This window comes from Pundamilia nyererei, unplaced genomic scaffold (genome assembly GCF_000239375.1).
Source record: "Pundamilia nyererei isolate P.nyererei 1_Seehausen unplaced genomic scaffold, PunNye1.0 scaffold00044, whole genome shotgun sequence".
Classification (NCBI taxonomy): Eukaryota; Metazoa; Chordata; class Actinopteri; order Cichliformes; family Cichlidae; genus Pundamilia; species Pundamilia nyererei.
Window position 1 is genome coordinate 3893401 of NW_005187445.1, and position 9043 is coordinate 3902443.

The window sequence follows — 9043 nt, forward strand, 5'->3', positions numbered from 1 at the left end:
TTACAAGCACACACATGCATACAGTACCCAAAACTGTAGCATGTCACAAAAACGCAGAGTTGTGAAATTGTCTCACTATGGCTTTGTCACCACTGAGTGTGTAGTCAAGACTCGCAAGATTGTGTCTCACTGCCATGTGATTGGCTGCTTCACTGTTGGTTTGATTCCAAATTACTGTAAAAGATTCCCCCATTACTGGTTTAAGGTACTGCCTCACTTATAAAAACCTCCTTTTTTTCTTAATGGCTTAGCCTTTTGTAATCCTTTGCAGTTTCTCCACAGAGATCTGTGGGCCCGGTTACAATCAAAGACTGTTATATGGCAAAGTGCTAAATCGATTTGCCTGATTTAAGGGTAGACGGGTCAGATTTCACCCAGAAACCTATTCCCTTGCTATTATGGGCTTCTCGAGGTATACTTGACTTTGTGACAGCCTCTGATCAGTGTATTGGCATTTGTGCTTGTCTGTTTACGCTCTAGGAAGTTAATCCCTTTAACACATTGTGAAACGCCCTACATCACATTGACTGCACTTTACACGTAACACCACCACACCTCACAAATGAGTCATTTGTTTATTAATGCACTTGAACACTTTAACACTACATATTCAATGTGGTTACATTATTTTCTGTGCTCTTAAAGTGATTTGTCATTACTGTTGTTCTGAGTCAGCATTTTTGTCAATGAACTGATGTTTTAACAGAGCATATATTCAAGTTCAAGCCAAAATGGAGTTGTTGGCTTTTTCCGTAACCTTCATTTTTGAATGTTGACTCAGTGATAAGACTAGTGTTTTTTCCCAGTTCTATTTACACCACCGCTTAAAGGATGTTGTATTGTAAATGCAGAAGTGAGACTGGGAGAGAGAGAAGGAGAGAGGAAACGATACTAAGACGTTTTACTGACACAGTGCCTAATGATCACAAGAGCGAAAGATACATGCACGATTATGAGCACACAGACACACACAAGCCATGTGATCTCTCGATTAGTGCTGTAGTCACACCCTCCCACTCTCTCTGGTTGTTTGATCACAATCTCCCTCCTACTCCTGGGCTCCAGTCAAACAGAAACTTTCAAGAGATAATGCTTGCTTGACATGAAATCACTGATGACCTTTGCTGAAATAACTTAGATATTCAATTTTTATGTTCAGTGGAGATGTTCAGCTGACAGAACAAAAATAAATCGCTTCGAGCATATGTAGACATTTTTACGTCAGTTGATATTCAAAGGTTGCGTTTGATGGTATTCAAAACCTAAAGGTGAAGGATATAGCCTAGAATTTTATCTACGGGGGTTATAACACTGTGATGTAGCTGTAATTTTGTGGGGGTGAGATGGTTTATCTTATCTTTGCCTAAAATTTCTTCTTGAAACATGTTGATAGTTTTAAAGATGGCTGCACTTTTCTAAAGGCCCTTTACAGAGCTGAATGTTAGTCATTCACCATTTACAAGGGAGATCGTTTTGCCTGTCGGATACCCAGCCTCTCTGTGCTGTTCTGCTTTTTTTTGTTTTAAGAGGTCATCATATGATCAGCAGGAAAGAGTGATTGGTGGTGTGGTTAACAAAAATGCAATGTATTCAGTATATCCACAAATTAAGTTATTATTTTCGAGAAAAACTTTTAGGTATCTAACTTTTAGGTGTATGAGCTTCTCTGCAGCTGTTATAGTGCCTCTGGGAAGCAATCATAAGATCATAATCAACAATGATTATTCATCATTTTCGATGGCCAGGGTCATTATGGACGTGACAGAAGAAAAGACAATAACACAAATAGAACACAGTCTGTAATCTAAACAGAAACTATGCATTATTGATCAATCAGGGAAGCTTGTGATCACAAATAAGTGAGTCTTGAGCTCTGTTTACTTTCACTGTTAAATAAAAGCATGCAGATCATACATTAGAACTCTTAAGTTGTATTTAATCATTCAGCACAGTCAAGAGTTAACAGAAATTAACCTCATAACAAGAAGCTTCCCACCAGAATGTCAGTCAACACAAACCTATGCTCCCAAACCTTGTTTAGTTGTCCTTAGAGTGCAAAATGTAATTTAATGATTAAAGAAAAGAGTTGGAACGGCAATTGTTTGAACTACCTTAAAGTTTCTATAGGGAAATGTTTAGTTATTAGTTCTGTTTGAACCAAAGATCTCGTGATTTTACTGGCATTCAATTGATGGGAAACTGCTGATGTTGATCCTACACAGCTGTCACATTGTGTTAAAGAAACCACCCTTCAAGGACTTATGCCAAGTCATATGTTATGGGAAGTGGAGCACACAGTACAGTAAAGAAAAGCATATGACTTATTGCTACATTACACAGGACATTCCCATACCTCAGTGATTTTGCAATAAGACGTGTGAGTGGTCTTTTGTGGTTTCACACTTGAAAGAAAAGCACATGATGGCACTGCACGCAGATCATGAACAAGTGATTACGCTAAAAAGAGAACTGACTTGTTATGACTATGACGAAACTCTCAGTGTGTCAGATCTGGACAGCTGGTATTACACTTCATCTGTCACAGCATGTCAATACTTAGTGATTATGTTTAGCTGTCTCACCTACAAGTACTGTGTGCCCAGCAAGCACACCTTTTCTATTGTCCACGCTGACTGTGATTGGCTGATGGGCTAAGAGGCTGAGGTGTTGCAGCAAATAGCACAGCTTGTGGGCCGGTCCATTCTGCAGCTCGAGGGAGGTTAATGAGTGAAGCCACTGGGCTATCAGCCAAACATGAGCAGCAACGCTAAGGCTCCCACAATGAGCCTGACTGTATTACCACTGAGCTCTGTCTAATTATACACTCCCAGCGAGGGAGAGAGTGACAGAGAGCATGTTAGGCAGGGGAAAGAAAAAGTTATTAAATGTTGCTGTGTGTCAGAGAGACTTACTGAGGGGATGACTGTAGACTGAAGTTATAACAGTGAGATATATACAAGGTGTGTGCTAGCAAGGAGATAGAAAGAGAGAAGGAGAGAGAGAGGGAAGGAGGGGGTTGGAGAGATCAAGCAAGAGAGAGACAGAGAGCACACTCACTCAGAGAGAGAGAGAGAGAGCAAAGAGGCGTTTAGAAAGTGAGAAGGAGGAGAGGCAGGAATAGGATGAAGGGAGGGAAGGCTGAGCAGTAGAGAGGAGGAAGAGACTCGCAGTGTCAAAACTGGATATTCCTACGTGCCTGCTGCCGCCTGATCCAATGAGTAAACTCTCTGATACCTGCTACGCAAAGGCACCCGGCAAGGTATGTGACCACACTGCTTCCTCCTCTGAGTGCGCGCGTGTGTGTATGAGAGAGAGAGCACAGGTGTGTTGGCAACTTCGAGTGACAGGATAAACAGACTGGGCTGTGTGATTCGATTGCCCCGAAAAAACTGGTTCATGAGTTACTGTAGGTGCATGTATTCTGAGAGTAAGCTAATCTGATTATAGCTAGAAAATGTGTTTCAATTGTTTGTGTGTGCGTGCATGTGAATGAGCATGTTGTACAGACTCATGTAAGTCAGCACCTATGTGTGTGGGTGTTTGTGTGCGTGGAAGAGAATAACAGAGAGCGTGTGAACAAGAGGGAGAGTGTGACTGATCCAGAGAGGAGTGTGTGAGAAAGATGGAGTCAGACAGAGTGAGAGAGGTGGAGGTTCATCACTCAGCCTCAGACGGCAGATCAGGGCTTTCAGAATTAGAGCAGTGGGCTTAAATAGCCTTGGTCCAGAGATAGCAAGGGGGCCCTCGAGGAGCCCACTTAAATTGGGAGGGATGGGTATAATATTGGTGAGGGTGGGGTTAGCCCATGTGGGGGAAAATTTAGAAAGGGAATGATGGAGGAGGAGTAGAGGGGGGAAAAGATTTGCAGATGTTGGGGACAAGTCTAGGAAAGAGCTCATGCAATCAAAGGCAGGTGCATTAGGCATCTGTGATCTAAGTTCCTATTCAAGCAGTGTGAGAGATGCTTTATTATTATTCACTGGAAGAACTTATAAAGTCCCTTTTATTTTTTTTAATTAACTTCAAAAGTCTACTTAGTCAAAGACTTCGATTTTTTTCTGTTTCTGTGTTTTCCTCTTGAAAGCACAGAACATGTGAGCCAGTTTGTAGTTCCATTATTGACTGCTCCCTCCTCATTTCTTTCCCATTCGAGATAGAGATAGAGGGAGACTCATACTCCACCAGTGTGCACAGTTATCATTTCTGTGTATCTATTTCTGCTACATCAAGCACTGTCCTTCTGTTGTGGTGACATCCCATATGCTGCATAAAGGAACATTTCACAGGTTCAAACAATTCTCAGCTACAGATGTGATTGAAGGGAAGCATATAACATTTGTCCCCATCGACTTAATTTACTTACTTCAATTATGAGGGTGATTTGCTGGAGTGTACAGGAAGTCTTATGTCTCAGTGTGATTGCTTTGAGAGATGCTTGTTTCTGAAAGGAACGTGAGTTTCATCTACAAGTTGCAATCGCTGCTTTGAATTTGTCATTTGCAATTTGAAGCAGGGATCCTCTGGTGTATCAGTGCAGGTTCATGCCAGAGCAGGGCTCTAGTTGTAAATGGGTGTTTTCAAAACCCAGATCTCCCGTGTTTATTTTGTGTTATAGCAACTTAACAAGTCAAAGCCTACGGCTCTATGATATACTCCAGTGTACAGAGATGTGCCCTTATGAATGATGTAAAGGCAAACTGAATGTAGCGATGGTTCTATATATATTTTGGGAAAGAGAAATACAACTTTTCTCTGTGGGCTGAATTAGAAATACAGCATGTTCTCCCATGCCATGTTTCTTAGAGTACTGTCACCATGCAGAGGAGAACAGGCCTCTTGTGGGAGAAGGTTGAGTGGCTGCTGGCCCTTTAAGAGGTCTATTTTTACAGGGGCACACTCATGCATGGAGCGAGGCGCACAGACGAGGCAGTGGCACACGGAGACTGTATCTGTGCTGCCTCACTTCTGTGACTCCAAACAGCACATCCTGCAGGACCATAACCTTGTGACTGAGTGACTGTGAGAGAGTCATAAAACTTGTGCAGTCCACAGAGGAGCGCGTGTTCTTTTAACACAAGCTCAAACACGAAAATCATCAAAACTGGAAGTTACAAGGTTTTCACCCAACAGGGAGACTCAACCCTTTTTTTTCCTCCAAGTGGATCTCTCTGAAGTCTAAAAGTGATAATGAGTGGGAGCTTGCAATAAAGACACCCTTATGCACACTGTACACAAATGTGCCAACATTCCCACATACTTGTTTTGATATGCAGATAGCTATGAAAGAAATCTGAAAACATTCATGCCCCCTTCTTACAAACACATAATACACTTTAGTTTACTTAACACCCACACACTCCTCGAAAGAAACCACAAAAGTGAGTACATTTCAGAACATTTCAACACAAACGCACATCCGTGCACTTAGAGGTGCGCATAGTGCTATACACCCACGTAAAAAAGAAAAAAATTACTTATACATCCTCAATATCTGGACCCAAAATAATCTTCTCCTTATGCAATCTGCATGTTATATAATGCATGGCCTGTCATTATCACAGCGCTCCTTCACGCCCTGCTGTGCCTCTCCACCTACAGCACCACGCAGACAGGCAGACACACACACACACACACACACACACCCTGCACCTTGTGTTAACAGTCATATACTCTACTCTAGCACTCCCACCCACGTTGAGTGTATGCTCTCAAACAGCTACCCAGATGAGTGAGAGGGAAAGACGGAGAGGAAGACATAGAGTGGGTGGGGTAAGGAGACTGAAAGTGAAAGGCACAAAAAGGGAAAACTTACAGAATGAAGTGTAAATTCATGCAGAGACATGATTAAAGAAATCATATGTTGCTCATATATACGAGTCACTTTTAAGGCTGAATTTAAAAGGGGAAAATTCTGTCTTGAACACAGTGAAGCGCATCGTGGATGCAGTATTTTAGCAAGTGTCTGAGTTTACCTAACTCCACGTAACCTCATTTATGCGTTCATTTTCTTTTTAATTTTGTTTAACAAGTTTATTTTCAGGAACTTAGAAGGCAAGAAAACATTCAGGCACGATGTGTGAGGAATAATCACTCTCATTGTCACTCCAAGTCACACCTATTGGCATACAAAAGCTTGCGTGTCTTTGCCAGTCTTGCATGTCCTCTCAAGGAATGGACAGGGAGTCACCTTAGTGCTGTCCTACTATAAACTCATACAGCGTCTAATTTAGGAGGCATAGTGAAAAGAGAAGCTGCGACATTAGGTAATTATTCTGTGAACTTTATTTCATTATGAAGTAGTTCTTCATTTGTGCCATTTTTAGTCAGTCAAAGGGACTTGCATGTCTGCTGTTCCAAGATCAGCACTCCCACAATTGGAATGGTATGAGAATTGGCTTGGGAGCTCAGCAGAGGAGCCAGGAGTGTGTGATGAATAATCCCAAACACAGGCAAGTGTTTGAACACAGTTGACACTGTGCCAGACTGCTTTAAGGTGACAGCACACCTGTTGATCAGTGTGTCCTAAGAGATGAAGGTGCAGGGAGTGGCATTTCATCGATGAATCTCCATTTGAATCTGCTTATTTTTTATGTTAACTGAAGATATGTATATGCTTATAAACCAGTGTATGTGTGTGGTCAAAAGCAAACTTACATATTTAATCTGCCGGTTATCCAAGTCTGTTCTTGCTCTTTGTATATATACAGATCGTTTTCCTTGGCCTTGACATGCTAACCCTTGTGTATGATCAAGCAGTATGTTCTCCTACTCCTCCACACTTCATCTACAATAGGGGTCAGTGACCTTTCAACCGGGCCACCCACCACTAACACCCACAGTTTTTTAGCCAAGCCTGCCGTTCTGCCTGCTGAAGCCCGTGCAAGTAAAATTGCTCCCTCAGACAGACCCGGTGTGCACAAACAATAGAATGCACAGTATTGGCTTTGGTGTCACTGTACTGAAGGTGTAACATCTGATACATCCTGTATCAATAGTGACCTTAAACCCTATCCGAAAGTGGGATGTATATTACCTTTTCTATCCGAGCACTCTTCCTACTCATTTCGTCTCTTTTTTCCCCCCTTTGGTCTTGGAGAATATTAAAATAACTCATCAAAGCATCTTTCACTAATTTAATTTATCTTCTTTTTATGAGCAGACATCATCAAATTGATGGGTGATAAAGGTTCTCTCTCAAGTGGATTTGGGACTTTCCTTGTATTCATTTTGAAACGAAGCATTAAGCCCACTCAATCATATTTCGATATAATTTGCAGCACCCTCTATAACAAACTGAATAAGCATGTGTTGAGTAAATGACTGTGACCGTGTGTGGCTGGTTGGCAGATTTGGTGTGGGAGGGGTTGTACAGCAATAGCAATAATGGCAGTGTATAGCAATGTTGCCTTGAATACCAGCAGTGATAAAGGTACTCTAGACAGTATATGTGAAGCCAGTCTAGACAGTCTCTCTGAAAATGAATGGCACTTAAGCTACCAACAGGAGACCTGGCCATGCTCTCTCCATGGAGATGTCATCACTATGTTTGCTTACAGCTTGCTGACATTTTTGCTGCTAAACCAGACAACCAACAGAAACCCAGTTTGAGTGGCAGTCGCCAGGGGACAATGCCAAAAACAACAAAACTTTGGAATGAAAAGTAATCCCCCTCCTCTTCAGCCACACACACGCACACACACAGACACTTGTCCTCTCCCTTTCAAGCTCTTTTCACCCCATCTGACTTCATCACCCTCCCTTTGGCTTTCCCCTATTCTCCCGCCTCCACCCCACTCGTAAGCTGATGATTTCATAGTGTGAGAGTACGGCTTGGATGAAGGGCTCTGAGTCAGGTTAATCATGTCACTAATTCACAAATTCCAAAACTCTGACTGTTCTACCTGTGAGAGAATGTACATAAGAAGTTGGAGATCTAAGTTAAAAGAAAAAGGAGCCTGTGAGGCCCATGATGGAAAATACCAAAGCATGACTGTGCATCTGCAATGCGTGACATCACTGCTATTGCATAAGAATTGTTTTCATCTGACAAACACTAGTCAGTTGGTGTTTGTTTTGTGTGTTTTTATATCTTTGTGAACTATTTGATGCCTAGAAATTGAAACCAAACTAAGTACTTGGTGGTTGAAAGCATATGTGGTGTAGATGCTACGTTATAGGCAAATGATCACACTGAGACAATGGAAAAATGCAAAAATGAAACTTCCATCAGCAGACGCTTTAAATGTCAATGAATGACAATTGCATGACACCCGCCCCAGAGAATGTCAGCCACAAGATTTGCAGAATACCTGTCAAGTTGTTTCGCGCTGACCCATGTGTGCACACTTGTATGTGAAGTGCACACTGAAGTATTTACAGAAGTAAAGAGAGACAGACAGCAGCAGGCCACCACGGTCAAAGAAAGAGGAGCATGAGGTGGAGAATTTTTTGCTTCTGCTGACTGGCTGACCTGCATGTAATTAGTCAAGTCATATTTTTAACTGATATTGCGTAAAAGCCAGCTTAAAGAGCAATAGCTGCTCTATTTATACCCTAGGGGCTAATGGCCTGTACCACTACATAGGGGGATTTCCTCCCAGAACTATACTAAGCCTGCCTTAGGCCGTACCAGTTAGGATTCACAGGGATTAACTCAGCAATACATTACAGACTTCACATTGTAGTCTGCCATACTCTCCTCCTATTAACTCTGCTCTTGCAATCTTCAGCAGTTATATTTTCAGTTGTCATGTTTAGGAGTTTATATGTGATGTTTAATTTTGCTGAACTGTTGATCTTATTCATACCAAAATAGTAGCAATATATTTATTACTTTATGCAGCTATGAGGTGTACACAGCTGTCATAAGTGAACAAAGAATCAGTCTTATGACTCTTTGCATGCACGTTTTTGTGTACATGGAGCCTGCCGTGTGTGTGTGTGTGTGTGTGTGTGTGTGTGTGTGTGTGTGTGTGTGTGTGTGTGTGTGTGTGTGTGTGTGTGTGTGTGCTCCTGAGCCATAATCTGATCTTCATTATGATGA

General features: G+C 41.9%; 1 protein-coding gene across 1 annotated transcript in view; it reads left to right on the plus strand.

Annotated features, from left to right (window-relative positions):
• The first annotated feature begins 3086 nt into the window (after positions 1-3086).
• The window catches only part of LOC102194736 (ataxin-1-like), a 16229-nt gene continuing 10272 nt past the window's right edge, over positions 3087-9043 (plus strand). Inside the window, exon 1 of the mRNA XM_005731802.2 lies at positions 3087-3259. The gene's annotated coding sequence lies outside the window, so the exon portion shown is untranslated. The remainder of the gene's footprint in view (positions 3260-9043) is intronic.